Source organism: Equus caballus, chromosome 1 (assembly GCF_041296265.1).
Source record: "Equus caballus isolate H_3958 breed thoroughbred chromosome 1, TB-T2T, whole genome shotgun sequence".
In the NCBI taxonomy this organism is placed as follows: domain Eukaryota; kingdom Metazoa; phylum Chordata; class Mammalia; order Perissodactyla; family Equidae; genus Equus; species Equus caballus.
In genome coordinates this window covers 136,155,364-136,182,746 of record NC_091684.1, presented here as the reverse complement: position 1 = coordinate 136,182,746, position 27,383 = coordinate 136,155,364, and the positions used below count along the sequence as shown (strand labels likewise).

Sequence of the window (27,383 nt, the reverse complement as noted above, 5' to 3'; positions counted from 1 at the left end):
TCCTCTTTCTCCCTTCTCAATCAAATGTGTGATCGCTGACACATGTATATTATGCAGAATATCAAATATAGGTCAATGGATGTCACCATGGTAAAACAAGCAAAAGAAAAGCTCACCCTTCTCAATGCTTGTTAGTAAAAGGCTACAACAATGCCGTCTTCCCCCCGCTGGGGGGTCAGCAAGGTCCGCCCATGCTTCGGCGTGTGAACTTCTTGTTCCCACCAAATCAGTCAGCTGAAGTGAGAATGTTTTATTTAAGCAGACATGTGTCAGCCTCGGTCTGAAACAAAGACACTCTGCCAGCATGTACCGTCACAAAAGCAGGGCTGTGTGAGACATCTTTGCTAAGGCAGTGATTTTTCTCTATTGCCAGGAACCATTTTGGAAAGTTGCTATGGGAGGTTGGTCTGCACTTTAATGACGCCTGAGACACATTCAAGGGTAAAGCTTTTGAAAAACAAAGCTCCTGGAAGGTTTCAGGATGGGGGAGGTGATGAAATCAAATGACCCATTGAGGCTAAATTACCAGCCTCGCAGAGCGTTTTTAGAAACACCATTCTGCCTCGGCCTGGGGCCACCACTCTTTCGCTTGCTCTTCCAATTAATTATTGTGTTTTAACACTATCTCCAAAGATAATTGCCTGTCAGTGTATCAGTATGTAACACCTCGGGGTGAACGATGCTCTCACACTCCGTCTGTCAGCACTGATAAACACAGGGCGGGGGGAGAACCCACCTGCTTTGCTGTGATCAGCCAGGATCTGGAGCATCCTATCCTTCTCCTCGGCAAAGATGCCGGCTCCTTCGCTCACGCACCCCCTTCCCTGGGTTAGCACAGCATGGGGTGGCGGAAGGGGGTTAGGCTGCGAGCAGAAGCACACATGCTCCGTGGTAGAAGAGGGTCTGATCACCCTGCTCGTTCTGAGATGGCTTCTTTCCAAGAGATCTGTGCTTGTTAATTTAATTTTAGGACTCCAGAATAGGTAGCAAAGGAGGGATTTTTTTGTTTTCTTGCCACCTATCCCATCACCCCACTGATAGAAAAAGTATAGATCAACGGGCTTTGTAATTACAGAGTTGGTAAAAAAATATTTTCAAAATAAATCATGGTCGGAGGGGTCTTTTGTATTCTTTAGAGCAAAATAGAAAAGTGATGAGATGCTAGCGCTGAAGCTGTTTAGCTTTCAAGCCCACCGCATTAAATATTTCAACAGGGGAAAGAAAAAATTCCCCATTTCAAATTAAATTGAACCCATTCGGTGAATGTATGAGCATCATATGGAGTAAGTGTCAATTAAAGTGATAAGTAGTGGGTCTGGCACGGAGTTCTGGATTGTTCTGAGGTCTCCTTCCCCAGTGTGGCCGTTCAGTGCTTTGGGGGAAATTGAAACTGATCCACCAAGTGCGACCTGGGATTCTTCTGAGACGTAGATTCGGGTCCAATACCTCTGAGTTAATTGGCATTTTATTCTCATTTAAATCTCTGTCACAACCTTTTATTTTATTTTTGTATTTCAGAGCAAACTACAATCCCGGCTTCTTCCCTGCAGCTTGCAGGGAGCTCAGAACAAATTAGGTGGTGTCATTATCTCACCCACAGATCGCAGAGCCCTCCAGCTTCTGTCAAGATCTGGGGGGCGAGGTTGCCTGCCAACTGTGTTCTCAGTTGCAGAATGGAGAGGAAATGGTATCAGTAATGGCATTGAATTTTTTCTCCGAAGCCCAGTTTGCTTCCTATCTCCTGGGTGAATAGCTACATGGACCTTCCCTTCGAGGAGAGGGAGGAAGCACCTGAGATGCGAGAGGGAGACTCTGGAATGAATGATAAGGTATGCAAAATCATGAACTGTGAGGTTGAAGCAGATGTTTAGCCTGGGCAGTAGGAACACTGACTAGGGTTACCCTCATGCTCGTCCCAGAGCGAGCACCCAGGATGCCCGTTAGGGGCCCCCCACTGTCATTGAAGGAAGGTTAGCGGGCTGTGGGCTCCACCTTCTTAGGGAGCCCTCCTCAGGGAAGTCCCTGGGTTCTTGGCCTTGATTCCCCTGTCTTCATCTCCAGATGACGTCAGTCTGTGGTCACTTTCCCAGGAGGCTTCAGCCTTTCCCAGTGCCTAGGATAAGCAATATGATTAGGGCCATTGGTTTCCACATGTGCGCCACCCACTCTGGTCTTCACTAAGTACCTCTTACTTCATATGGACTTTCAGCCTCGCAAATAACCAAAGAATGTTTCTCTAGGAATCACTGGGTTAAGACTGCTGTTTCCACCATCCTTGGTAACTCACATTCTCACAAATACAACCCCACACAGATATCTTTACTCACACCTAACCCCACCTATCGTCCCTCCAAATGTCCTGGTCGTTTTGTGACACACAATTTTCCTGGCTTCATCAGTTCGTTGGTTCACAAAAGGCCTCAGTACTTAACAGTGTAAACTCAGATTGTTCTGGCTCATGGCATTCACCTGCTGATGCAGGACCCCTCCCGGCAAAGACATCTCCTCCCAGGAAGTATATTTCTGGGAATCCACAAGGAGGGTCCCATGAGATCTCCCAGAAGTCCATCCTGCTGCCACTTGAAAGGGTTGGCCATGACCACCAGGCATTGGCTCTCTCCCACCAGGTTTCCGTTGGGAATTACACCCACAGCCTGGCGTCAAAGATCCATTCTCCCCTACTGCTCCTGGACAATCCCCATGATGTCCTGGAGTTCTCCCCAAGCAGGTGAGAAATGCATGCTTCCTCTGCGCTGCAGGCCACTTTGTCACCTGGGCTCCAAAACAGCATTGCTTGAGCCCCTGTGCAAACAGCTGCATCAGCGTCTTCCTGCCACCTTCACTTCGCAGCATTCAGACATGGGCCAGGGGCTGGGCCAGGGAGAGGGCTCATGCTGGCTTCCTCTGCAGCCCCTCATATCTGCTCCCAACATCTGTGTACAACCCTCTTCCCACACACATCCCCTCGTGCAGCAGGCTCTCCCCGAAGATGTTGCTAGGCCCCCAGTTCAGCAGACACAGCGAGCACTGACTCCCCCAGGCCCAGTTGGAATCCTTGCGCAAGGTCCATGCCGCATTTTGCAATTCTCTTGGCCAGTCAAAGACAGAGACTGGCACAAGCCCTCCTATGATCTCATAGTCCCTCCAGTGTGTAGCATTCATGGGTTCTCAGCAGCATTGCCTATGAGAGCCATGATTTCATTGCCTTGAATTCACTCACGAAGTTGTAATTTGTCTTTTTCTTTTCATGTCTTTGAGCTATTTGAGGGCAGAGCCCAAGCTGTAAACAGTTTTGTACTCTCCCACAGGAAGCGGCCCATTCCCTGGCACAGAGCAGATACTCTGTGCTTATCAAGGACTGAACCAGGGTCAGCATGGGTCACTTGGGGTCAGATGGAATTTAACCTGGAAGCCCCCAGAGGCCCTTACAAAACCGGATTCTTTTAGATTCCGATTCAGGAGGTCTGGAAGAGGCGCCTGGAGATGTTTATTTAATAAGTATCAGAGTTCTGATCAACACTGTCATTTGGAACCACTGGCCTAGAAAGTCAGCTGCTGCTTCTAGCTCACATGACCGTTGAGTCGGTGCAGGACATCTGGGCTGCTTGGTTGGAGTGGGCAGGCACGGTCTCTCTTTCCAACCGTGTCCCCCTAGAAGTCCCTCAACATCTCCTCCTTCGTGGTTCTTGTTTCCACTTCCCGTATATGGTTTATATCGTGTACCACATCTGACAGATAGTTTTCCAGCTCCGTCAAATTCTGAGGTGGGATCAGTGCATCCCCTGCCTTGGTTAGGTCAGTGCATCCCCTGCCTTCCTGACCTTGAGAGGTGCCAACTTTGCCTTATTAGGGAACCATCATCCTGGAACCTCCAAGTGTCCATGGTCAAGCCAGACTTTGGCTCCAGGTCTGTGTGACTCCAGAAACTCAGACACAGGGACTGAGAGAAAGGAGAAGAGGCCACCACCCCATCACACCGACTCATGGTTTTTCTCTCCAAAATGTAATTCGCCAACCTCCTTTGCCATCTTGTCTCTGGTTACCCCAGGCTCTGGTAGATGCCTGACTAATTTAACTCAGTCCAACCAAGGGACTTAAAAGTTAACAAATTATCTGAGTCTCTTTCTCCTACTCCCCTTCCAACCGCTGACAGTGTCCCAGGACTGTTCAAAATTTTATAATTAACCATCCACTGAAAGATAATGGGAGGTTCCTGGGGAGATCTGTGGCATAGTCACAAAGGAAAACTATTATGGATGTATCTTGGGTTTGATTTCAATTGTATGCCAGGTTTGTATCCTACTCTTCAATATAATTGTTCTTTTACTATTAAAGAAATATTTTTAGTTAGATACCAATGAGGAAAAGTGATGCTCCAATAAGATGCACTCTGCTTGTCTTGCAGGATTGTGTCCTCCCTGCTGCACTTCTGTGTACCATCAGGAAACTCCTATCCCAGTGTGAGGAGCCTAGCCCTAAACTAGTAGAGCTGCAGAGATCTCTGATAGTCAGCGCTCAGCACAGAGTAGGGGAACTGTGCGTTCCCAGGCCCAGTCAGGCTCAGAGCCCCTGATGGCTATGGTACAAGGATGGTGACGCCGCATGGAGCAGAGAAGGAGCACCAGTAAGGGCTGTGATGCCTGGGATGCTGGGCCTGTGGAAGAGGAAGCAGTGGTACCCATGGACTAGCCAATGCACCCTGGCAGATGCCGGTGGACATGGCCGTGGAACAGCAACATGGCGGGGAGGGTTGGACTCATTCGTGAGCAGGTATGAGGAGTCACCTGAGAACGCTCAGAAATAGCAGATGGCAGCGGGACATTTTCAGGGTTCCTGCATCAGGAGATGGGGCGATGAACCAGGGAGGTCTGAGATCTTCTCTCAGATCTTATTTGTCTCCTGGAAAAGCTTGGTTCACGGACTTAGCAGAAGCACTGTGGGAAGAAAGGCTCACAGCGATGTAGTCTCATGGTTTTCAATACCGACTATCTACTGATGACTCCCATATTTACATTTCCAGCTCAGACTGCTTTTCTGGAATTCAGTCTTATATATCCAAATATCCACACAACATCTTGATTTAGATGTCTAACGAACATCTCAAACTCAACATATCCCAAATTCCTAATCTCCCCTACCAAAACTGCCTCCACCCACAGCCTCCCCCAGCTGAGCTGCACCACCTCCATCCTCCGTTTGCTTCGCCAAAAACCTTGGAGACTCCTTTGATTTCTCTCTTTCTCTCACACTCCACATCCAACAGTTCAGCAAACCTGGAGGTTCTATCTTCAAGTAGGTCCAGATTCTGACCACTTCTCCCCACTTCCCCTGATCCACAGTGCTCCAAGCCACCATCATTTCTCCTCTATGAAACAGCATAGGTTTCCTGTGGGGTCTCCCTGCTCCCGCCCTTGCCTCCCTTCATCTCTTCTTAGCATAAAACCGGAAGATCCCTTTACAAAGTCAGCCAGGTCATGTATGTCTTTGCTCAAAACCCTGCAAGGGCCCCCCACTCCACGCAGAGTCATACCTCAAATCCTCACAATGGCTGACAAAGCCTTGTGTGCTCTGCACTTTCCCAACTCCATCCTCACAACTTTTTCTCATCCCTCCACCCTGCCTCTGGTCACACTGGCCTCCTTCCTGTCCTTGAACACTCCAGCATGACTTTGGATCTCTGTCAACTGTTCCCTCTGCCTAGAAAGCTCCTCTTCCGTATATCGGCTTGGCCAACTCCCTCATCTGCATCGTGTCTTTGCTGAAATTTCACCTTGTCCATGAGGCCACCCTCTGCAGCCCACACCTCCCACTACACTCTCAGTCCACTTTTCCCAGCTCTACTTCTCATCTTCTCTTAGCGCTTACCACTGTCTAACAAGTTGTATAATTCACTTATACATTATGGTTATCATGTGTCTCTCTTCATTAGAATGTAAGTCCCACCAGGGTATGAATCTTTGTTTTGTTCACTGCTGTGCCTGCAGATAGATAATGTGGGAGTAGGCGCTCAGTAAATGTTGAATGTTAAATGTTGAATATAGGGTTTGGGAGCATGTATCAGATGGCAAAGAAGGTGCATTGTCAAAGATGGCAGAAATAATGACATAAAACCAGCTGTTCTTGGAGTAAAATGCACTAGTTGTCTCAGGGTCCAGTTGGAAGGTGAAAGGAAGGTTTTCTGAGAAAACCAAGATAAGCAGAGTCCACTGGAGATCTCAGTGTCTTAATGCTGAATAACAACATTTAACAATGATAATGGAAACTCTCCTCTCCTTAATATAGCTTCTTTTCTATACAGTCATTTCACCCTCCAATGACTCTACAAGATAGATGTAGTAATCCCATATTAAGGTTAAGGAAACCAAGCCTCAGAGAGAGAAGCAAACTTGCCTAGTGCTCCATAACTAGGAAGAGACTGAGCCAGCCGGGCCTGGCCAGTCCAAGTCCTGAGTCCCCTCACCTCCCTACTCTTTGCTGTGCCAGCCACAGGAGAAGAGAGAGGGGAGAGGACCTCACCACTGGGTGAGCAGACAGATTTGGGGTTATCACTCTTCAGAAACGTCCAGCTTGGAAAGATTCCTTCAGAGACTGAGGTCATTCCAAGAGATGCCAACACACATTCCTCTTTGCGGTCTGGCTCCCCACTCAAGCGTAAAGACCTCATTACCCAGAACTATACAGGACAGAGTCTTCTAGCAACCCCACATGGACTGTCCTCCTCCTCCACCTTCCCACCTTGAAACATTGTCCGTTCCTCACACCTGGGCTAGCCAGCTTGCTCAGCTTCCATTATTCCCTCCTCTTCCATGAGAATACAAAATCAATAGTGGTCTGGAGACCAATTCTGGCACTTTAATCAGAACAATAGAATTGGAGGCCAAAGGGCTGTGTGTTGACAAGACAAAGACCACATTGAGGGCTGTAGGGAGCCAGCAGAAAGGAGTATGACTGTGTCCAGTTTTAGGGCAGCCAGACACAAAAGAGGTTGTTCACCCAAACGAAGTTTTAAAAATCCTATAGTGTGCAATTTGGACCTTGTTGGAGTTGTTTTGTCTATTTCTGTGGATGCTGGCCCATCCCCTCCCTTGGCAGAGCCAAGAGGCCGTCCATAACTCACTTGCAGATGTCCTACAGTGCCGTCTCATTTTTGTACTTTATACTCATTAGCAGACACAACTGGAAATTCTTGAGCTGTTGCAAAATGGGTCATTTGGAACCAAATTCTGGTCTCTGAGTAGGTTTGTACAGTGGATTGTTGGCGCTCCCTTGGCCAGAGGAGATATGGATGTTGTCATTATTCCTCAAGTGTTGAAAAGGCCCAGCTAGAGACAGGTGGCATGTTCTTAGATCACTGCAGCTGGAGCAGGTCTTAGGCAATGTCTAGTCCATCCTCACTTAAGAAGCCATGGCCCCAAGATGGAGGTCACAAAGCCATGATGGCCAACCCTCATGGCACATTCACAAAGTCCATCATTAAAACCTTCTTTTGTTGTCCCTACAGACACTGTGGTTGCCTTGGCCATGGCACTGGGCCACTTTGTAGGCAAAAAGCCATTGCAGACCTTGACATCCAGCTTTTGTTTGGTTCTGCTTGATGCTTGTTGAGTCTGTATATTTGGCAACCTCAGTCATTCATTCACCAAACACGTACTGATCACCTCCCACCTCTGCGTTGACTGGGCGCTCTCTCAACAATGATAATAACTGACACTTACAGGGCGTTCACTGTGAAACAGGCATGCTATCAGAGCTTTATCCACAAAAGCTAATTAATCCTCACCACAGCCCCAGGAGTAGATGAGCCAGTGATAATGTAAGAAAAGAAGTCTGAAAATCAATGAAACCCAGATGCTGAGCTCCTTTGTTTCCCAAAGATTGCCTCACTGACATCCATAAAAATTTAACTATGAAATTTCATTTATAAACTCAACTTGATCATCAAGGAGACATCCCCCGTCTCTTCCACTTTGCAAGCCTCCCCAACTCTCTGCTCATCCTTTGGGACCAAATAACCTTCTGAGAGGAAGAAACATTCTCTTGCTCACAAGATTGCAAATGTCCTGAGGCCTGGACTACTGAATAGGGTGGTACTGCTCCTCTAGACACAGAGCCACCCCCAAAGAGACCCACCTGTACATTCCAGCAGACCCTCTGGTCCGGACAGAGTTGGAAGCACCTCTCTTAGTCACCATTGGTCCTCTTTCAGTGAACGTGCGTAGTGGCTGCTCAGATGTCAGTGCCGGTTTGTGTATGCCTGCATGCATGAATGAATGAATAGATGGATGGATAAATGAATGAATGAATGAATGATTTTTTAAAATTTCAGAACATTGACTAATTCCTGCCCATAAGAATCCCTTTGTATACTCTGAAATGCCACCTCTCCAATATGTCTAAAATTGTACCATTGAATTTTTATCATCTTAGGCTGCGTGGTCCACAATGGGAGCCACCAGCCACATGTAACTATTTAAATATAAATCTGAATTAACTAATATAAATCAAATTAAAAATTCAGTTCCTCGCTTGCACTATTTACATTTCGAGCGCTCAGTAGCCGCAAGTGGTTAGCGATTACCATATTGGACAGCAGATCCTTCCACACGGGAAGTTCTCCTGGACAACACTGCTCCAGGGAACCATTTCTGAAATCTTTCTTTGGCTCACAGACCAATGACAAATCTGATAAAAGATGCAGATTTTCTCCCCAGTCAGAAAAAGTGTGAGTACATTGCCCATGCCCACACTCAGACCTTCCGTGGACCCAGGTTAAGAACGCTCGCTTTAAGTTTGAACCTTTCGTAGAATTCAAATAATCCCTTGGAGAAACAACATGTCAAGTGATCATCAGTTATCTATACCTGAGTGTGTGTAATTTATCAGATGCTCTCTGGAGCTCTATCCATCTGGTTTGGAGCAAGAGGAGGAGGTGAGAGCCCTAAGGACTTGGGTAGCTGGGAAGGCAGGGAGAGGAGAGAGAGAGGGCATGTTGGCCCTGAAGAAACTTGTGTACCCTGCAATGATTCAGGGGACCAGTTTTTCCTGCACCTCACAATTCATCACAACAAGATCCCGATGACAGTCGAGCATGATGTCAGCACACAGCAGGTGCTTAATGCACAATGTGTAGAGCTTCTCTAACAAGTATTGTTTTGGGCATCTTGAAGAATACAAAGATGAACCAAACATGGTTCCTGTCCTCAAAGAACTTAGAGTTTCCTCTGGGAAAGACGGTTATATAAACAATAACAAATAATGATGGCTAACATTTACTGGAGCAGGGTACCTTGTTATATATCGTATATGTTGTATATTTTTTCACATTTAATCATGCCTACAACCCTATGGGATAGGCACTATTATTCCCATTTTATAGGTGACAAAACTGAGGTTTCGGGAGAGGAGTAACTTGCCTAGTGATGGAACTGAATTCAGATTGGGTCTCCCTGACCGTGAGGCCAGTGTTTGCTTCATGGCATCAGGTTTCTGCAGATCCAGAGAGGAGCACAGGTCTGAGTACAGAGGGGCCCAGGTCCGGCGGCCTCCATCCCCGCAGAGCTGGGCGGCTCGAGGAGAGGCTGTGTAAAGGTATGCTTTTTGGTGAGGAAGATTGGCCCTGAGCTAACATCTGTTGCCAGTCTTCCTCTTTTTTTTTCTCCCCAAAGCCATAGTACATAGCTGTATATCCTAGTAGTAAGTCCTTCTGGTTCTTCTATGTGGGATGCTGCCTTGGCATGGTTTGATGAGTGGTGTGTATGTCCACGCCTAGTATCCGAACCAATGAACCCTGCACCGCCGGAGCGGAGCATGAGAACTTAACCACTCCACCACGGGGCTGGCCCATAGGTGAGGGTATTTAAAGGGGTTCCAGCATGGGCTGGCCAGTGGGCTAGGATGGCCACTAAGGAGCTGTCCAGTCTGGCTTCCACAAGCTCTGACTGTCTGCCTGTGCCCTCCCCAGCGCCTGCCAGCTGCTTGTGCACTGGCAGGGTCCCCCTGGACGGCAACACTGCCTGCACTGCCAGTGACCATCAGCCCCATGGAGGGAGATGACCGGCTAGCCTTCCCCAGCCAGCCACACAGCTTCTCTGCCCCCCAAAGTCCCATTAACAGGCAGGCCTCTGGACACACCGTCAGGAAGGAAATAATGATCAATTTGAACGCACAGGTTCACTCTTCCCATGATTCCCCAAGCCCAGCATCCTCTCAGCGGGGCTAAACACCTCACATTATTGTCGACAGTTTGCCAAACACACCATCTCTTTGAAGCCACACGGCCTGGCATAGTGCGGGACTCTCGCCTGTGTTCCAGGTGAGGACGCCCAGGCCCAGAGGCTTAATTCACTGCTGTGGCCAGACGGGGGCTGGGAAGAGGATGAGGACCAGGAGACCCGTGGACCTGCCCTGCGCTGTGAGGCTCCCATGGTCCCTCTGGTGTTTCCTAGGGCACCATGGGGGCCTGGAGGCCAAGGGCCACGAAACAGAGGAGGGCAGTGCATCCTGGAGGTGCCAGTCTGTAGAGTCGCCTCTGCTCATGTCCCTGTGGCTCCTCCAACTCTCGTATAGCGCCCATCCGTCTCCCTCTCCGTCTCTGTCTCATACACACATGTGCATGTGCGTGCGTGCACACACACACACAAACACACACACACACACATCACCACCACCCCCCCCCCCCCCCCCCCCCCGCACGGTGAAACTCCAGGGCCTCCTGCCCCTTCCCTCGGGCTGCCCTGGCACCGAGGAGGAGCCTGAATTGCAACCCTGGACAGTGTGCACCCCCCACACATACACACCCTTCCACCCTCCCCTCTCCTCAGGGTCACCTCCTTACACACTGCGTGGGGGCCTCCTCCCTCCCTGTCTGAAGCCTCGCCTGCATCCTGGTCCGCCCCCTGTGGAAGGAGTCTGCTCAGGAGGCCTGCATCTCGGGGTGGCGAGGACGGCTGACAGGGCACAGAAGGGGAGGTGGAGGCCGCCCAGCTGCAGGGCCCGCGCACTGCCTGCCACTTCCCTGCCAGGCGGCCCCTCGGGCCCTGCAGCTGGGGTGAGAAGTGGGCTGCCTCCCACCGAGCCCACCTCTGCCAGGAAAGGGAGGCTTGGCCCCACTCACTGGGCAGGCGACAGGAAGCTGGTCTGGAATGACAGCCTGGGACTTCTGGTAAGTCACCTGACCTCTCTGAGCCCACTTTTCACCTGCAGGGTGAGGATAACAATGCCTGCTCTCGCTCCCCTGGTCGGGGAGGCATGAGGGCAGAGGAGGCAATCGGCTCTAAGGTACTTCGGAAAGCACGCTGCTGTAAATAGAAAGCTTGCTCTTTCTCAAAGGAGAATATGGAAGTGCACCCACGCTCTCATACATGCACACATGCACATTCGATCTTGCTTTCAGATCTAGAAGGGACTCTTGAAACACTTGATTGTGTTCCCAGAATAGCAGTGGGGACACAGAGAAATCTCAGGTGTGGCTTCCCCTGTGTGGAAGAATTTGGTCGTGTTGGAAGAGCAAAAGAGCATTCTCATGGTGCCCATTCCATGGACCTTCCGGTGCCCACTGTCACCCTGGCTGGAAGGAGACAGTCTCATGGCCTCAGAGCGATCATCTGAGCGCAGGCCAGAGCCTTAAAGCCACTCTGCTGTCCCCTTCAAGGCCAGGGAAACAGAGCCCTGGAGAATCCAGTGATTTGCCTGAGGACAGACAGACAGAGGTAGGGGCAAAATCTGGCAGAACAGTGTGCCTGCTGCACATTCAAAGGCCTCCCCAGCGCCTCAGCCCTTGCTCTTGACGTGGAAGATACACACACACACACACACGCTTGTACACCTGCACACACACACATGCGTCTCCCTCTGGGTTCATACAAAATGGGCTCCAGGGAGACGATGCGAACCTCATTTGACTCCGGCCATGCTCAGTGACATCTACTGGAATATGAAGCATCGTAATGAAGAATGCCGCTCTGGAGCCAGATGGGCCCTGGCTGGAGTCCCTGCTGTCGTGTACGAGCTGCGTGGCCTTGAGCGGGTTAGTCTCGGCCCCTTGGCTGTGCAGCGAGCCTGGTGACAGTACTTGCTTGCCATGGGAACACAGTGAGATGATGCCTGCACGAGGGCTCGGCCCTGGCTGGGGTGTAGCTCGGGCTCTTGTGATTGTTGCTCTAGAAGGAGGACAGAGGACTCATCCTGGGCAGTCCCCACACCTGCAGCTGAGGATAAAACAGGGCCTGGCCTCAAGGAGAATGTTGGGCTAAGTGCTTTCGGTACTTGTCTCATTTCTTTAACAGTAATCCCATGAGGTCTTTATAGTTATCCTCATGATAGGGGGAAATGGAGGCCCAGAGAGGTTAAGTAACTTACCCCAGGTCACACAGCCAGTGAGTAGCAGCACGGAGATTTGAACCCAGGTCTGTCTCCACCTCTGAAGCACAAAGACCTCCTTCTGTGCCACACTGCATCTCCAAGAAGTTTCACCTTTTCTCCTTGCAGGGAGATGACTCATGGAACAGGCCCTTGGATCACAGATGTGCCCTCTCCAACTGGGCAAGATTGACCACTGTCAGGCTGAGTTTCTCGTCCGCCTGGCACGATGGCCACCTCGGCAGAGCTGGAAGGGGTGGTGGCAGTGCTCTGATCTGCAGGCCGGTGCCGCCGTCAGCTGGACTGGCCCACCTTCCCAGTGGCCTGACACTAGGACCATGCGGACCATGAGGAGGCTGCCTGCCTGGGTCCCTGCAGGCTGTCTCTGTGTCACCCTGTGGTCTGAGTGTAGGGGCTCCAGCTTGCAGCCCCTCAGCCAGTCCCAGACGGTGCTGATCTTGCCCCAGGAGGGGCCTGTCAGCGCTCCTTAATTATTCTTTAGGGCCTGTCTGAACTAGGGCTTCCTCCTAATCCAGAAAAACAGGTTTTTGGTGTGGGAGCGTGGGCTACTTCAATGGTCCACATTCCTGAGGCAAACACTCCCAGTGGTGGTGGCAGGAGCAAGGCAGGAGCAAGGACTTCGGCATCACACGGACTGGAGCTTGACTCCCCGTTTTGCTGCTCCCGGCTGAGCGACGTGGGCAAGTCAGGGGCTGAGCTTCTGGGCTTCAGTCTCAGCACCCGTCAGATGGGAGTGACGGGACATGTCTCAGGCTCATCCTGAGAGTTAATGAGACTCTGCACAGGAATGTCCCCAGGACAGGGCCGGCCACATGGGTGCTCAGAACCTGAGCATCCCTGCCCTCTTTCCCATCCCCCTGGCTCCCTCCCACCCCTGCCTTGCTCTCTGCCCAGAAGTGAGCCCTGCCCACCCCCTGCCCCCATACACAAACCACAAGAACCCTTCTACGGAGACTCAGCACTGAAGAATGCTTGTGTGATCTCAGCCAATGACCTAAGCTTCAATATATTTTTCCTTCCATTTTATTTTTTTTATTTTAATTTCGTTTAGCCTGTCTTCCCTGCTAAAAATACCAACCCTTGAGATAAAAGCATGTGCATTATGATTTTGCCTTCTTCAACCTTCCGTGATACAGTGAGTGCTTGAATAATGGAAAGGGAAAAACCAGGCGCTTCGTGCGCTGCTCTGGGCCTGCTACAGCTCTGTGGGCCGCAAGAGAGGGTCTTTGTGAAGAAATTGATCATTTTCTCTCAATGATTGTGCTGGAATTAGGGACGAGCCGCAGGAAGGCACGGGTCAGCTACTTGTCCTTCTCTGGATATGAGGAAACTTTATTCCAGATGAAATCTTGCTGTGGTCCCATAAATCATGACCCCGATACACTTCATGCGTCCGTAACAGGAAGAACCAACAGTCTCGCCCACTCCGGGGGTTGCAATGTGCAGAGAGGCCATAAATCCTCATCAGGCCTCCCTTCTGCTTTCAGCGGTGAGCGGGGTCACCCGGCCGGGGAAAAGCTGGGGTCCAAAGCTTCTGCTACCTTCTGTGGAAACGGAGAGCCCACCAGGACAGTACCTCTGCTGTTTGAAGGCAGCAGAGGGAATGGGCCTGTTTCCTGTGCTGTGGCCGTCCCCTGAGGATGGTTTGGAAGGGTAAGGATGAATGGAGAGAAGTGAATACCACTCTGCTCTCTCCCCAGCTGGCAGGTAACATATTAGGGGAAGGTTTTCCTACCTTGTTGTGAGTCTGGCCTCTGATGTCCCTGGAGATCACTGATGGTCCCTGGGAGTGGTGTGTGTGTGTGTGTGTGTGTGTGTGTCTATGCGCCTGCATGAATGGGGAGGCAGGGAGGCCTAAAGTGGAGCCTAGTTGGAGCACCAGGGCCCCCTAGACTTTCCTGTCCCCAACCTCCCCACCCAGTTCCATTCAGTGTCATTTGAATTGCATCGCTCAGGCTTTGGGAAAGGAATTATGATGTTCCTCCACTGTCTGGTGCGGGGGGGTGGTCTTTCATCCCGAAGAGTCCAGTCCCCATGGGTAAGAGGTGGGGTTCCCATAAAGGGAGCTGGAGAGTCACCCCATGGAGATTTTTAAGAAGAAAAAACACTCCTAGAGGAGAGGAAGGACACTCAGACCCCAGTGAATAGGAGACGAGGCCACAGGTGCGGCTCCAGCGGACAGTTAACTGCTCTGTGGCTGCTGTTACTTCCTCCTGATGGGAAGGGCCATGCTTAACCTGTGGCTTCAATGTTTTCCCCACATTACAATTCTTTTCAGATGCCCACAGCCCCTCCTTACTGCCCTGGCAGAATTTGGGAGTGGAGGGGTGTTGGGAAGCGAGGCTGCCCTCCTTGGCCCACATCGAGGCCGGGGCAGCACCTGCAGGATCACTGGACGAGGACAGGTCTCTGGTGTCGTCAGCAGCGACTCCCCCAGGCGTGGGGAATCCCCTCCCTGCAGACAGCCTGAGAGCAGGTCCAAGGCCATGCCCTCCCCCAACATACCAGGGACGAGGACGCCTCTAAGACAAGCCCCCAAGGGGTTCTCCATGCACAGCAATGTCAGTGGCATTTTGTCCCAAGCATAGAAGCAACTCTTTGGATTTTTTTTCAATCAAAATTCTCTGCTCTTTTTTCACTTGGATCAAATCAGAAATTGGTCTGTAGGCAGTGTACTCATTCATTCATTCACAAAAGATGCACTGAGCACCTGTGTGCCTTGCGCTTTCCCAGGCTTCTGTGAGATACTGTGGATCTAGCCCAAAGTCCCAACTTTTGGGGGAAGCCTTCTCTAATTTTTCCTAGAATCACATCTTTTAATCAAATATTAGCCAGTTCAAAAATTGACAGCCACCTGTGATGGTTAATTTTATGTGTCAACTTGACTGGGCTAAGGGGTGCTCAGATAGCTGGTAAAATGTTCTTTCTAGGTGTGTCTGTGAGGGTGTTTCTAGAAGAAATGAACATTTGAATCAGTAGACTGAGTAAAGAAGATGGCCCTCACCAACGCAGGTGGGCGTCGATCAATCTGCTGAGGGCCTGGATAGAAGAGAAAGGCGGAGGAAGGGCGAATTTGCTCTCTGCTTGAGCTGGGGCATCCATCCGGTACCGCCCTTGGACATCAGCACCCCTAGTTCTCAAGCCTTTGGACTTGAACCCGAACTCACACCACGGGCTGGCTCTCAAGTCTTCAGGAGTGGACTAGGACTACACCACTGGCTCTCCCGGGCTTCCAGCTTGCAGTCAGCAGATTGTGGGACCCCTCAGCTTCCGTAATAGTGTGAGCCAATCCTTTATAGTAAATCTCTTTATGTCTCTCTCTCTCCCCCTCTCTACATATGTGTCCTATTGGATCTGTTTCTGGAGAACCCTGACTAATACACCATCCATTCCATGCTTACACATCTGTTCCATTTCTAAGCCATTCAAACTATTACAAAGTTAGTGATGTATTCTGCCCTACAGTAATTTCTATGCTCTAGATCATCCCAGAATTTTCGTTACTTTTCTCTGGAATTATCCCTCATAAATGTGTTCCGTGAATCTTTAGCTTAAACGCTCCCAGCGGATGTAGTTTCTAGACACTGACAAATAAAAATGGCAAGCAATAGGATATATTGGAGTATATGAGGAAGCCATTTGGTATAAACCTAATTCGGCCTGACCTTGTCTTTCCAAAAGGGCCTGACGGAGGCCGTTGAGCACGCATTGTATATCTGCTTTAGAGATTCCCTATGGCAAGAGCAAAGGCCCTTGAGATAAAGGTGCAATTTCCCTCCCCCTCCCAACAATGTTAGAGTCTCCTTAAGGATTAAGCATCTTTCCTCAGGCTAGAAACTGATTGCTGCGCTCACCTGTGACCGCCCAGCTGGAGACAATAGACTTGCCTCCTGCTACGCCCACTGAGATAGCAGACCCACTACCTGCTATGTCCATCAAGTGCTGTGCCAACAGGGCAATCTTGTGACTATTGTGGGAGGGACATTTCAATCATATGTGAAACACCCTCTTTGAGGGTATATAACCATCCTGTGTACCCCCACTTCTTTGGAGTGCTCTGTTCCTTTGTGGAAAGACTCTCCCGGGTTATAATCCTAAGATTTAAGCTCAGAATAAACTCACCCAAATTTTCATTTATAGATTGGTTATGGATTATTTTCATCGACAACACCTACACCCCTCCCCCATCACCATGATTTCCCTTGCAATCTTCTTTTTAGTTCACTTATTCCAAACTCCAGGCCACAGACTTCTGGGAGCCTTATTTCAAGAGTGGAAATCTCTGTATCTCTTGGTTCTGTGTTTCTTAGGATTAGATTCCACAGCATACAATGAAAAACCCCAAACAGCGGTAGCTTAAAACAAGATCAACGTTTCTAACTCTCTCACATAAACGAAGTCTGGTCAGGAGACAGTTTGCAGCTGATGTGGAAGCTCTGTGATTATATCAGAAGCTGAAACTCCTACCTTTTTTCTCTGCCATCTTCAGAATACGGCTTCCATTTTTATGGTCCAAGATGGCTGCTGAAATTCTAGCCATCACATCTGTGTTCCAGGCAACAGGAAAAGGGGAAAGGAAGGCATATACCCTTCTCTTTTAAGGTGGTTTTCCAGAAGTGCCACACAATGCTCCATCAGCCAGAACTTGACTGTGTGGTCACACCCTAGTTACAAGGGAGGCTGGGAAATATTGTCTCTTATCCTGGCTGTAACAAGCTCGGCTAAAACTTGGGGCTCTGTTAACTGAGGAAGAGGAGGGGAATGGATATTTGGTTATCAATTAGGAATCTCTGCCAGAAGCCCCAAGTTTTTATTAAAGTAGTGGCATAAGCATGGGGAGGTGGGAGGGAGGGAGGCAAGGACATTTTTTTACATTATAAATAGGGCTTCCCCACAAAGGTTGCAAACCATGATGCCATTTTAGAATATTTTTCTTAAAGGGCAGCGTCCAGAGCAGAAAGAATAGACATGAGGAGGTCTGATATCCCGGGAAGTGGAAGCTATTGTTCCATCTATCTAGTACCTCCCTCTTCCTCTGAGAAACGCACCTCCCCTAAGTCCAGCCAGGGACTGGGAGGCTGGCCCTGCTCCTGGCGGCCCTCCCCACCTGCCACAGTTGACTGGGCTGGGTGCCTGGCTCCTTCCCATCCAATTAGAGACCCAGCCCCTCCAACCCTTCTTTCCCTCTCCTCCCAGAAGGAGGCAGCCATCCTGGGGAAGGGTGTTCCTTTGCAGGCCCAAGAGTGACTGGGGCTGGAGGTTCGAATACTGAACCCACCTCCTCCAGCCTGGCTTTCCTCAGTAACAGAGCTGACAACTTGTCTAGGAGGGAGGAGAGTTATGTCCAGGGCTCCTCACATCCTAATACTGCTAAGTGGCCAAGGCAGGTTGCAGGGCAATAGCTACCACGTAACTGTTACAATAAAGTCAAAGGAAACCAGCAGAACAGTACAAACCAAACACGCGTTGGCTGCCTTATCTGAGGGACATTGTGCTATGAGCTGTGCATCTGCTGTACAACCAGCCCTCATTGAGCGGAGATGGCATTAGGATAGCGATCCTAGCACTGGGGCAGCCACCATGATGAGGAGGCACAGACGATTACGGGAGCCCAGGGCAGGAGGTCTCACCCCAGTCGGGAAGGCCTTGCTGAGCAACAATGGGAGATGAGCAGGTATTACCCAGGAAGAGGGGACTGTGGGTGGGAGAGGGAGGGAGTGGGAAGAATTCCAGGCAGAGGCAAGGAGCTGTGCAAAGCCCTATGGGTGAGAAGGGGTCTGCAGGGTCAGAGAGGAAAGGAAGCTCCCTAGGGTGCACCTGCGGAATGTGGGGAGGTCGGAGGCCACAGTGGTGTTGAGGCCCCAGCTGATGCTGGTCTGGAAAGTGTTGCCAAAGAGAGTGGACTTTATTCTGGAGCCAGCAGGACACCACTAAACTCTAGGTGGGGGAGTGGGATGGTCAGGTTTACATTTTAGAAAGGTCATTCTTGTTGTGGGGGGGACCCCAGAGCGGGAGGAGAGAGAATGAAGGCGGGGAGAACAGGAGGAGGCTGAGAAATGGTGGCGGCTCAGACCGGGGTGGTGGCTGAGGAGCTCAAGGTAGATGGACAGGAGAGGTCTTTAGGATCCAGGAACGGAGCAGCAAGCCATCGGGGTGGGTCAGAGCCCATCAGAGGGTGGGAGGTGACTCCTAGGTTGAACAGCTAAGTCGAGGAGGTACCGTTGCTGCTCTTCTTCAGGTCACTTCTCGCTGCTCCTGCGTTTCTAGAGCTGTAAAAACAAGGGAGTTGAATTTCCTAGGGTCCTTCACGGTACTTCCCAATGCCTCAGAGCCCTTAAGAGTGGTGAAGGAAGCGCCCAGGGGAGCTGCAGGAGTGGGAGGAACTTTGGGAACAGGTCAGGGACGAGCAGCACCTTGGGAAGAAGGATTCAGAGGGACAGACAGGACAAAAGAGGGAAGAACAGGCACGGGCCACGGCACACACGAAGGTGTGGCGAAGGGAGGGGAGGAGCAGGGCAGGCTCAAGACCAGCCATGAATGCATCAAGTGCTGGGGACAGTCCAAGCGGGCCCAGATGCTAATCTCCTCCTGTGAATGGTATGTAATCAGAGTTGTTCAAAATATACATCGAACATGTCGATGTTTGGAATAGTGCCCACGACTGGCCAATCTTCCACGCCCGACTCCGGGTGAAGCCAAGCAGTCCCTTTCTCTGTGTGCTCCTAGTAACTGAGCAAACACCCATTTACACTCATCAGATTGTTTTATGATTGTTTAACTGGTGGTTGTGCTGCTGTAAAGGACATGAATTGCCTGAGGACAGGGGTGTGCCATAACAACATCAATTATAATAATAATATGGCTGCCACTTACTGAGCACTTACTAAGTACCAGGCATTGTTCTAGGCACTCAGCAGGTATTACCTCTTTCTAGAAGTCCTACAAGGCAGGAACTACTATCATCCCCATTTTATAGACAGGAAACCAAGGCCCAGAGAAGTTACACAATAATTTGCACAAGGTGACACACTCAAGCAAGCAGAAGATCTATGTTGACTTTGTTCATCTCTGTGTCCTCAATGCCTAGTACACTACTTGGGACACAGCAGGCTACCAATGCTTACTGGTTGAAAAGACATATGGACAGATGCAGCCTGATGCTCCTAGGCAGATGCATCAGGGCTGGCCTGTGGAGGGCTGTCAATGCTTGTATTGTAGATGCAAATAACCCATAACCAACCTATAAATCAAAATTGGGGTGAGTTTATTATGAGCCAAAGTGAGGATTATAACCCAGGAAGGCCTTCAAAGGCGGTCCAGAGAAGCATGAGTTTCAGTACAGTCTTCTATCTTTTTATTTTTATTTATTTTTATTTTTTTTATTTTTAAAACTTTATTTTATTTTTTCCTTTTTCTCCCCAAAGCCCCCCGGTACATAGTTGTGTATTCTTCGTTGTGGGTTCTTCTAGTTGTGGCATGTGGGACGCTGCCTCAGCGTGGTCTGACGAGCAGTGCCATGTCCGCGCCCAGGATTCGAACCAACGAAACACTGGGCCGCCTGCAGCGGAGCGCGCGAACTTAACCACTCGGCCACGGGGCCAGCCCCAAGTCTTATATCTTTTTAGAACAAAGAAGGTACATTAAATACACCCAGGATACATTTTCAAAGAGGTATTCAGTTGCAAATTAGCAGGTCAACATGACCATGATGCCAGGAAAGGGACTAATCTCCGAGTTACCAATAGGGCGTAGGAGGGGAAGTATGCATTCTTTATCTCAAGAGAGATTCCTCACTTTAATGGATAACCAGATGTACAATGTATGTTTGATAGGCCAAAGTCAGGCTTTCTGGTTCAAGCCGAATCAGTTTTGAACTCGAATAGTTACCCCATGCACCTCAATATGTGAAAATCTCTTGTCAGTATCTTGGCTCACCTTTTGCTCAAAAACGGCCTCCTCTCCTAGGCACGTCCCCAGACAAAATGCTGTGGTGTGACTTTTAAACAAACAAAACCCTGTGGTTGCGGAAGCAATCCATTGCCAGTTGAAGGGAGGACAGTGGATGTTTTCAGAGGTAAAGTGGGGGGCAAACCACTTTGAAAGGAATAATAAGCAGAAGTGGCCAGTTACTAGGCCCAAGAAGACCCAGCCAGCCAACAAACCAACCAGACACATGTTATACATAACTAAACTTTCAGACTTTCCCAAAATTTACATTGAAAATTCAAGCTTTGAAAGTTGGAACGAACCTGATTCAAATCCAGTGTGTCTAAAACAAATGTTAGAATTCTCTGGGAGAGTATATAGAAAAGTAAGATCAAGTCCTTGTTTAAAGACTTATAATTACTTCCATTGTTCAAAAAAAAGAGTACCACAACATGGATGAACCTCGAAAACATTATGCTAAGTAAAGGAAGTCAAGTACAAAAGACCACATATTGTATAATTCCATTCACAGGGAAATGTCCAGAAAAGGCAAATCGATAGAGACAGAAAGCAGATTAATGGTTGCCTGGGCTTGGGGGTGGAAATGCGGATTGACTACAAACAGATATAAAGATCCTTTTGGGTGACAAAAATGTTCTAAAACTGGATTGTGGTGGTGATTACACAATTCTGTAAATTTACTAAAAATCATTGAATTACACATTTAAAATAGGTGAACATTATGCTATGTAAATCATGCTTCAATAAAGTTTTTTTAAAGCAATAATCTTTAACACAACCAACATATTGATATTTCATAAAATCTCTATGTAAAAGACCTTGGAAATTACTGAATCCAGTTTTACAGAAGGCCCAGAGGAAGGCTGTGGCTGCTAGAAGCTGATACAAGTAAAGAATTCATGACCCACAGATGCCCAGGTAGAACCATTCTCTTGGTCTTCACAGAGTTTGTTTGGGGTGTCTAATTGGAGAGGAGATTTCCCTTTGCTTGTCCGCAGACACTCTCAGTGTAGACGCCACCTGCTCCCTCCCTGGGCCTGTGAGAGAGGAGGCCCAGCAGCCCTCTCAGGTAAGTTGTAGGTCAGGCCAGAAGGAAGCAAGAAATGGGCTGGATGACACCCGACCCATCCCTGTCATCCCAAGCGGGTGGCAGGTGCTGGTAGGAATCTGTACTTCTCGTTTCCAGGCTCACAGGCATGCAGAACCCCAGGCTCCACCTCACCTCTCTCCAGGCCAAGGGAGCCAAAATCCAGCTGCCTCTTAAGTTGGTTCCCACTGAGCCTCCTGGGAAGTCTGTGTTTGCTTGAGACAGCCTCCCAACCCAAGTGGGAGGAAGCGAGGTCCATCTCTCCTTGCAGTGGAAGATTTTGACATGGCCTTGACATCCAAAGTGGATGAAATCTGTCATCCACCCATACACTCTTATCCCCATCCATGCATCCATCCATGCATCTATCCATCCATCCAAAAATCCATCCACCCAGCCTGCTAAAGCACCCTCATTTAGCATTTTTAAGTTTCCAAAGCCCATTGACATTGGTAATTCACATATACGCACCCAACTTGTTACTCCCCCAGTCTTCACATCTCAGGAAATATATGATTTCTCATTCTTTCACCTCCTACATCCAGTGTACCAAGAACTCACGTGGGCTCTCCTTCTGAGGTGCACGCAGAGTCCACTCTCTTCTCTCCATCTCCACCCACGCCACCACTTACCACTCACCTGGACTACCACGTCAGCCTCCTCACTGACCTTTCTGCTTCTACCCCTACTCCCCTCTGGGCCCTTCTCACAGCAGCCAGAGCTGATCAGATCATTTTGCTCCCCACTGATTTTCCATCCTGGAATAAAATCTGAACTCCCCATCTTCTTTCTTAAGGTCCTGCAGGCCCTGCATCTCTGTCTAGTTCTGTCAATCTCTCCATTGCTCACTTGGCTGCAGCCATGGGTGGCCTTCGTTCTGGGCCTCCACAGCTCAAGTTCCTTCTGTCCTCAAGGCCTTTGCCCTTGGTGATGCTTTGGCCTGGAATGCCGTTCCTCAGATCTTCCCGCAGCTGGCTCCTTTCCACCACTCAGAAAGGCCTTCTCTGCTCACATTTTAAGAAACCTCCCCCTCCCACCCCAGTTACTAGCATATCACCTATTTTCACCATAGTACTTAGGGCTATTTTTCAAATAAATCACACTGGCTATTCACTCCCTATATTAGTCAGGACTCTTTCTGTTACAAATTATTGGTCTTAATTTTAAAAAAATAATAATAATAAAAAGCAAGGAAGGGGACTTGTTGGCTAATAAAACTGGGAGGTTCAGCAAGCAAGCCGGCTTCAAGCACTGCTGCGTCACCGGTTCCATCAAGACACAGGAAGGGAGCCTCTTCTCATGCTGCTTTTCTGTGTTGGTTTTGTTCTCAGGCAGCTACCCCCCATACTGGCAAAACGAGTCACCCATAGCATCGAATCACCCTCATCACCTGCTCTTCCCGAGGACAGAAATGCCTCCTTCTTCAGAATCCCACCAAAATCCAGAGAGGGCTCTGATTGGCCCAGTTGCTCAGCTCTGAACCAATCACTGAGCCCAGCAGGGTGAGAACTCTGATTAGCCAGGCCCCGTGACATGACCACTCAGGTGCATGTCCGCCTGGACTACAGACACTTAGAATGAGGACGGCAGTTTCTGCAAGGAGAGGGCAGACGGGGCGAGACAAGTCCCTCCACGCCGCGTGATTCTCCTCTCCATTCTCTTCCTTCCTCCCACCTCCACCGGATAACACCCCACCAGAGGGAAGGAGTGGAATGTGGCTTACCTCCTCATACTTTGCTCTTCGAGGCTGGGTCCTGTTCCAAACAACCGGTTCTTCGCTTTCCATCCTTGAGCCGAGTACACTGAGCACCTTCTGGGCACCAACCCCTTGGCAAAGGACCACCAGAGGTGTGTCAACAGCCAAACTCTGGTCCTGGCCACGGAGAGAAGGCAGCCCAAAACAATTTGCCATGAAAATAATTAATAGCCTGGTTGTGTGGTAGGAGAAAGGGAAGTCAAGGCGTTGCAGGCCTGGGTGAAGGGACAGAAATCAACCTGACGCTTGGACATATTTGAAGGGGCAGAGAGCTCTGTTCCATGCTGCCTGGCCTTTCCTCTGCCAGTTGTGCACGTGTGTGTTGGGGTGGAGGGAGGAATTGTGCCTTCACACGGGCAAGCATCCTGCCTCCATGGCCACATTCAAAGGTCCCCAGGACAGAACTGTGCTTTCTCCTTCCAACGCACTCACTCTGAGGTCATATGTGTCTTGTTCTTGATCATTTGGTGCCAGCTCTACTTTTTGTGGGTCTTTCCATATATTTGTGACTTACTCTCTTTGTCTCTCCTCCTCAACTCATCTCACAGTCGTTGCCTTTGTCTCTCCAGGTCGAGCGAGTTTGTTTGTAAAACTCTGAACCTCTTTGTCTCTTTCAAGAACATCCCAGCACCCCCCACCCCCCACCAGTGTGGAGACCCCATAGCCCTTACAGAGAGTTGTTGACCCCCCTCTCAGGAACAGCACTGCCCTTCTGTTTCCACACCTACCATCGATTAGCTCTTTTAGGACTTCAAGGCCAAGTAACACCCTGTGGGCTCCCTACACTAGCATTCATTCATCCGTTCGTTCATTCAACAAAAGTAAAGGATAGGGCTGCAAAGGGTATGTGTAACCATTTTAGGAAAACCAACTCTTCTCAAGTGCTTTCAGCCCTTTCCTGCTGTGGACATGCACGGAAACAGGTGGTGTGTTCAGCAGGGCTGACCCCTACCTGTTGCTGAGCTGGTCACAACTCTGCTTCAGCTGGGGCTGTAGACGCTGCCTTGGCATTCGTCTCCCTGCTTAGAGTCAAGGCCTGTCATTACTTCACTAGCAGACGTGGCGTGCCAGACCCTGGTTTAGTCACGGAATGAGTGAGGGGCTGAACGGGTGGAACAAAGAAACAAATCCTTCCAAAACAATGAGCTGTGCCCCAAAGCAAAGTGGACTTCGGGGGAGGTTTTGGAAGGGATGGAGTGTGAGCTGGCTTTTGAGGATTGGTAGCCTGAATTGGTGGTTGTCAAGACGTAAAACTAAAAGGTCACTGAGTGGAGTCCCTGCCTAGAAATAGAGTCTGTCTCTTGGTGTCCAGACACGGCCCAAATCCAGTCAATCAGTCAGTGGTCATTGTGGCTTACTTTGCAGAAAGCCCAGGGAAAATAAAAATTCCCACAATTTGTTTCCCAATAGTTTGTGGGTGATGGTTCCTGACCTGGATAAGCTGACAGTCCAGGAAGACTGGCGGTAAATGCTTCCAGAGTGCAGAGCAGGAGACAGCTCTCAGTTCTGGAGTAGGAAAGGAACACTTCAGGAGAGGGGACAGTTTAAAGGATGGGAAGCCCCATCATTAGCCTGTCTTTTCCACAAGGGCATTGAAAGGGCAAAGAAAGGGGATCTTTCCTTAGAATAATCATGCAGCAGAACCCCCACCTTCTTTTTTTCTTTTTTTGAGAGGAGAAAGTTGAGGCTCAGAGAAGTGAAGTGACTTGCCTAAGGTCACACAGCTAGTAAGTAATGAAATAGGACTCAATCCAGATCTGACTGGGTTTGATTACTTCAGGAGGCTTTTACTTCTTTTCTAGAAGAAGGAACATAGGTGTTAATTATCAGCCTTTTAGTAAGAGCTCAGTTTAAATTCATTTACCAGATTTTCCGGCAAGGGACTGTGTATCAAGAACATGGGACACAGGAAGGATAAGTTTTAGTGGGACCCAGAGATCAGGAAAAGTCCAGAACATGGGTATCTTTCAGATGGGATACTGTAACAGAGGGAACTGAGCAACTAGAGGCAGCTGGTGTGTGGGGCACATAGTGGATGCTCAGTGTGTGTCAGCCAACAAACCCTTACAAAGACAAACAGGAGGACTCAAAGTGAAAATGCTCCTCTCCCACTGAGCAAGTTGGGCCTGTCTTCGCCTAGAGGGTGAGCGAGGTGGGAGGCCTCCCTCGTCCTTGCTCCTGCTGCGTCCAGTGGGTCCACAGTGACTGAGCTGGGCCACGTGTCTTGGGTCACATTGTGACCAGGGAACCAGGCAAAGAAAGGGTTACTGAGGATCTGATCAATAACTAACATGGTCTGTCAAATGGTTTTTGTGGGGTTTTTTGCTGAGGAAGATTTGCCCTGACCTAATTTGTGTGCCGATCTTCCTCTATTTTGTATGTGGGTTGCCTCCACAGCATGGCTGCTGACCAGTTGTGTAGGTCCATGCCCAGGAACCTAACCTGGGCTGCCAAAGGGGAGCATGCTGGACTTAACCACTAGGCCATGGGGCCTGCTCCTGTCAAAAGTGTTTTTTTTTTTTTAAAGATTTTGTTTTTCCTTCTTCTCCCCAAAGCCCCCCAGTACATAGTTGTGGGTCCTTGTAGTTGTGGTGTGTGGGATGCTGCCACAGCATGGCTTGACAAGCAGTGCCACGTCCATGCCCAGAATTCAAACCAGCGAAACCCTGGGCGAAACCCTGAGCTGCTGAAGCAGAGCGTGCAAACCTAACTACTTGGCCACTGGGCAGGGCTGGTCTCCAGAAGGTTTTCAGACAAGAAGAACTATGTGTTCCATTTTGCGGAAAGTGTCCCTGTTTTGCAGATGGTGCTATCTTGCAGAGCAACTCACACGTTTGCAGCAAGACCTCTACAAAATGCTCCAGCTCCAAGCATCCTGAAGTTACCCTGAACTCATTAGCATCTTAAATACTCCTCCTCTGGGAGGGTCGAAGCCACCATTTTCAGATCATGAGTTGCATGTAGTAACATGTTTACTGGCTACTCATAGGCCCTGAGAGAGCAGTTGTTACAAATAAACCTGCCATCCTCTGCTGTCTTGTGTATGAAGTCTCCACCAGCACTGAGCTAAAGGAGGCACTGCACTGGGAGCCATCCTCCCTGTTCTCCACTGCTTGCGTAAGCAATAAACCTTTTCTCCACCTACTTCTGCTTTGGTTGTGCTTTTTGGCTCTCCATTCACAGAGCCAAACCCATTGAGTTCAGTTACAATGTGTCTTCACACACGTGCCATGTACGGGGAAGCTCTCCCCTCCCAGCAGATGGAGAAGGAGATCCTCCACCTTGCCTGCCCCCCTTCATTTGGGTCTGTGGAGGATCGGGGCATTTATTTCTTCTCTGGTGTGTTCCTGAGGACCTGGCAGGTGACAAATTGCCCCACATTTAATGCTCGGTGCTAGGGATGTGGGCACTCGCAGGGCTGCATCCCTGCTTTTTCGCTTTCCAGCTGAATTACCTTCAACCTTGGGGAAGCCACTCAGCTTCCATGAGTTTCAACTTTCTTATCTGTATCCTGAAGATAGCAACTACTCACAGGCTGGACGGGTGAAGTAGGACATATGGAGCCCGTAGCTGGGGTGTGCACGGATTTGTCTTGCTCACCACAGCTCACCTAAACTCCAAGCATCAATTGTGGCTCCGACGTTGTGGGTGAAACTTGTCCTTATTGCGTCTTTGCTTCCTCTTCCACTCTTCCTACTTCTCTGAGGTGTTGTCAGGTCTGTGAGACACGGTAAACCAAACTTTGAGAAATAGCACCCAATATCCAGATGCAAGGTGCTGAGATGTTTAGTTGCAGCGAAATATCTAAAAATTGCATTTTCCAACCCGTTAGCAGCAAACCATTCATTTCTCGACCTCTATTCCCTATTCACGTTAGAGAACACTAACAACCCCAGGAATATTTACACTATCACTCGGCAGAAGCAATAAAACTGGGAGGCGATAAACTTTAAATCCATTCTGGTTTATGAAACACTAAGTAAACCATTGTGGAGAGTCGAATGGTTTTAAGAAAAAACACAAGGAGACAGGAGAAAATGAAACCTACTTTCTCAAATATTTGGCATCAATAAATATGTCATGGAAACCATTCATTCACCATGCAAGGACTGCTTATCTTCCAGGAGAAGACTCTTGATAGATGGAGAACACAGTGGGAAATAGAAAAATCCTCACGCCTGGTGCTTGCATCAGTGCCATCTCGATGTAAATAAT

General features: G+C 49.3%; 1 long non-coding RNA gene across 1 annotated transcript; it reads right to left on the bottom strand.

Annotated features, from left to right (window-relative positions):
* Window positions 1–1,494: 1,494 nt before the first annotated feature.
* On the bottom strand, window positions 1,495–12,761 carry LOC111771443 (uncharacterized). The gene is made up of 3 exons (XR_002805300.2): window positions 12,358–12,761; window positions 8,131–8,254; window positions 1,495–2,113 (listed from the first exon to the last, which is right to left on the bottom strand). It is a non-coding gene; the product is annotated as an uncharacterized lncRNA (long non-coding RNA).
* Window positions 12,762–27,383: the final 14,622 nt, after the last annotated feature.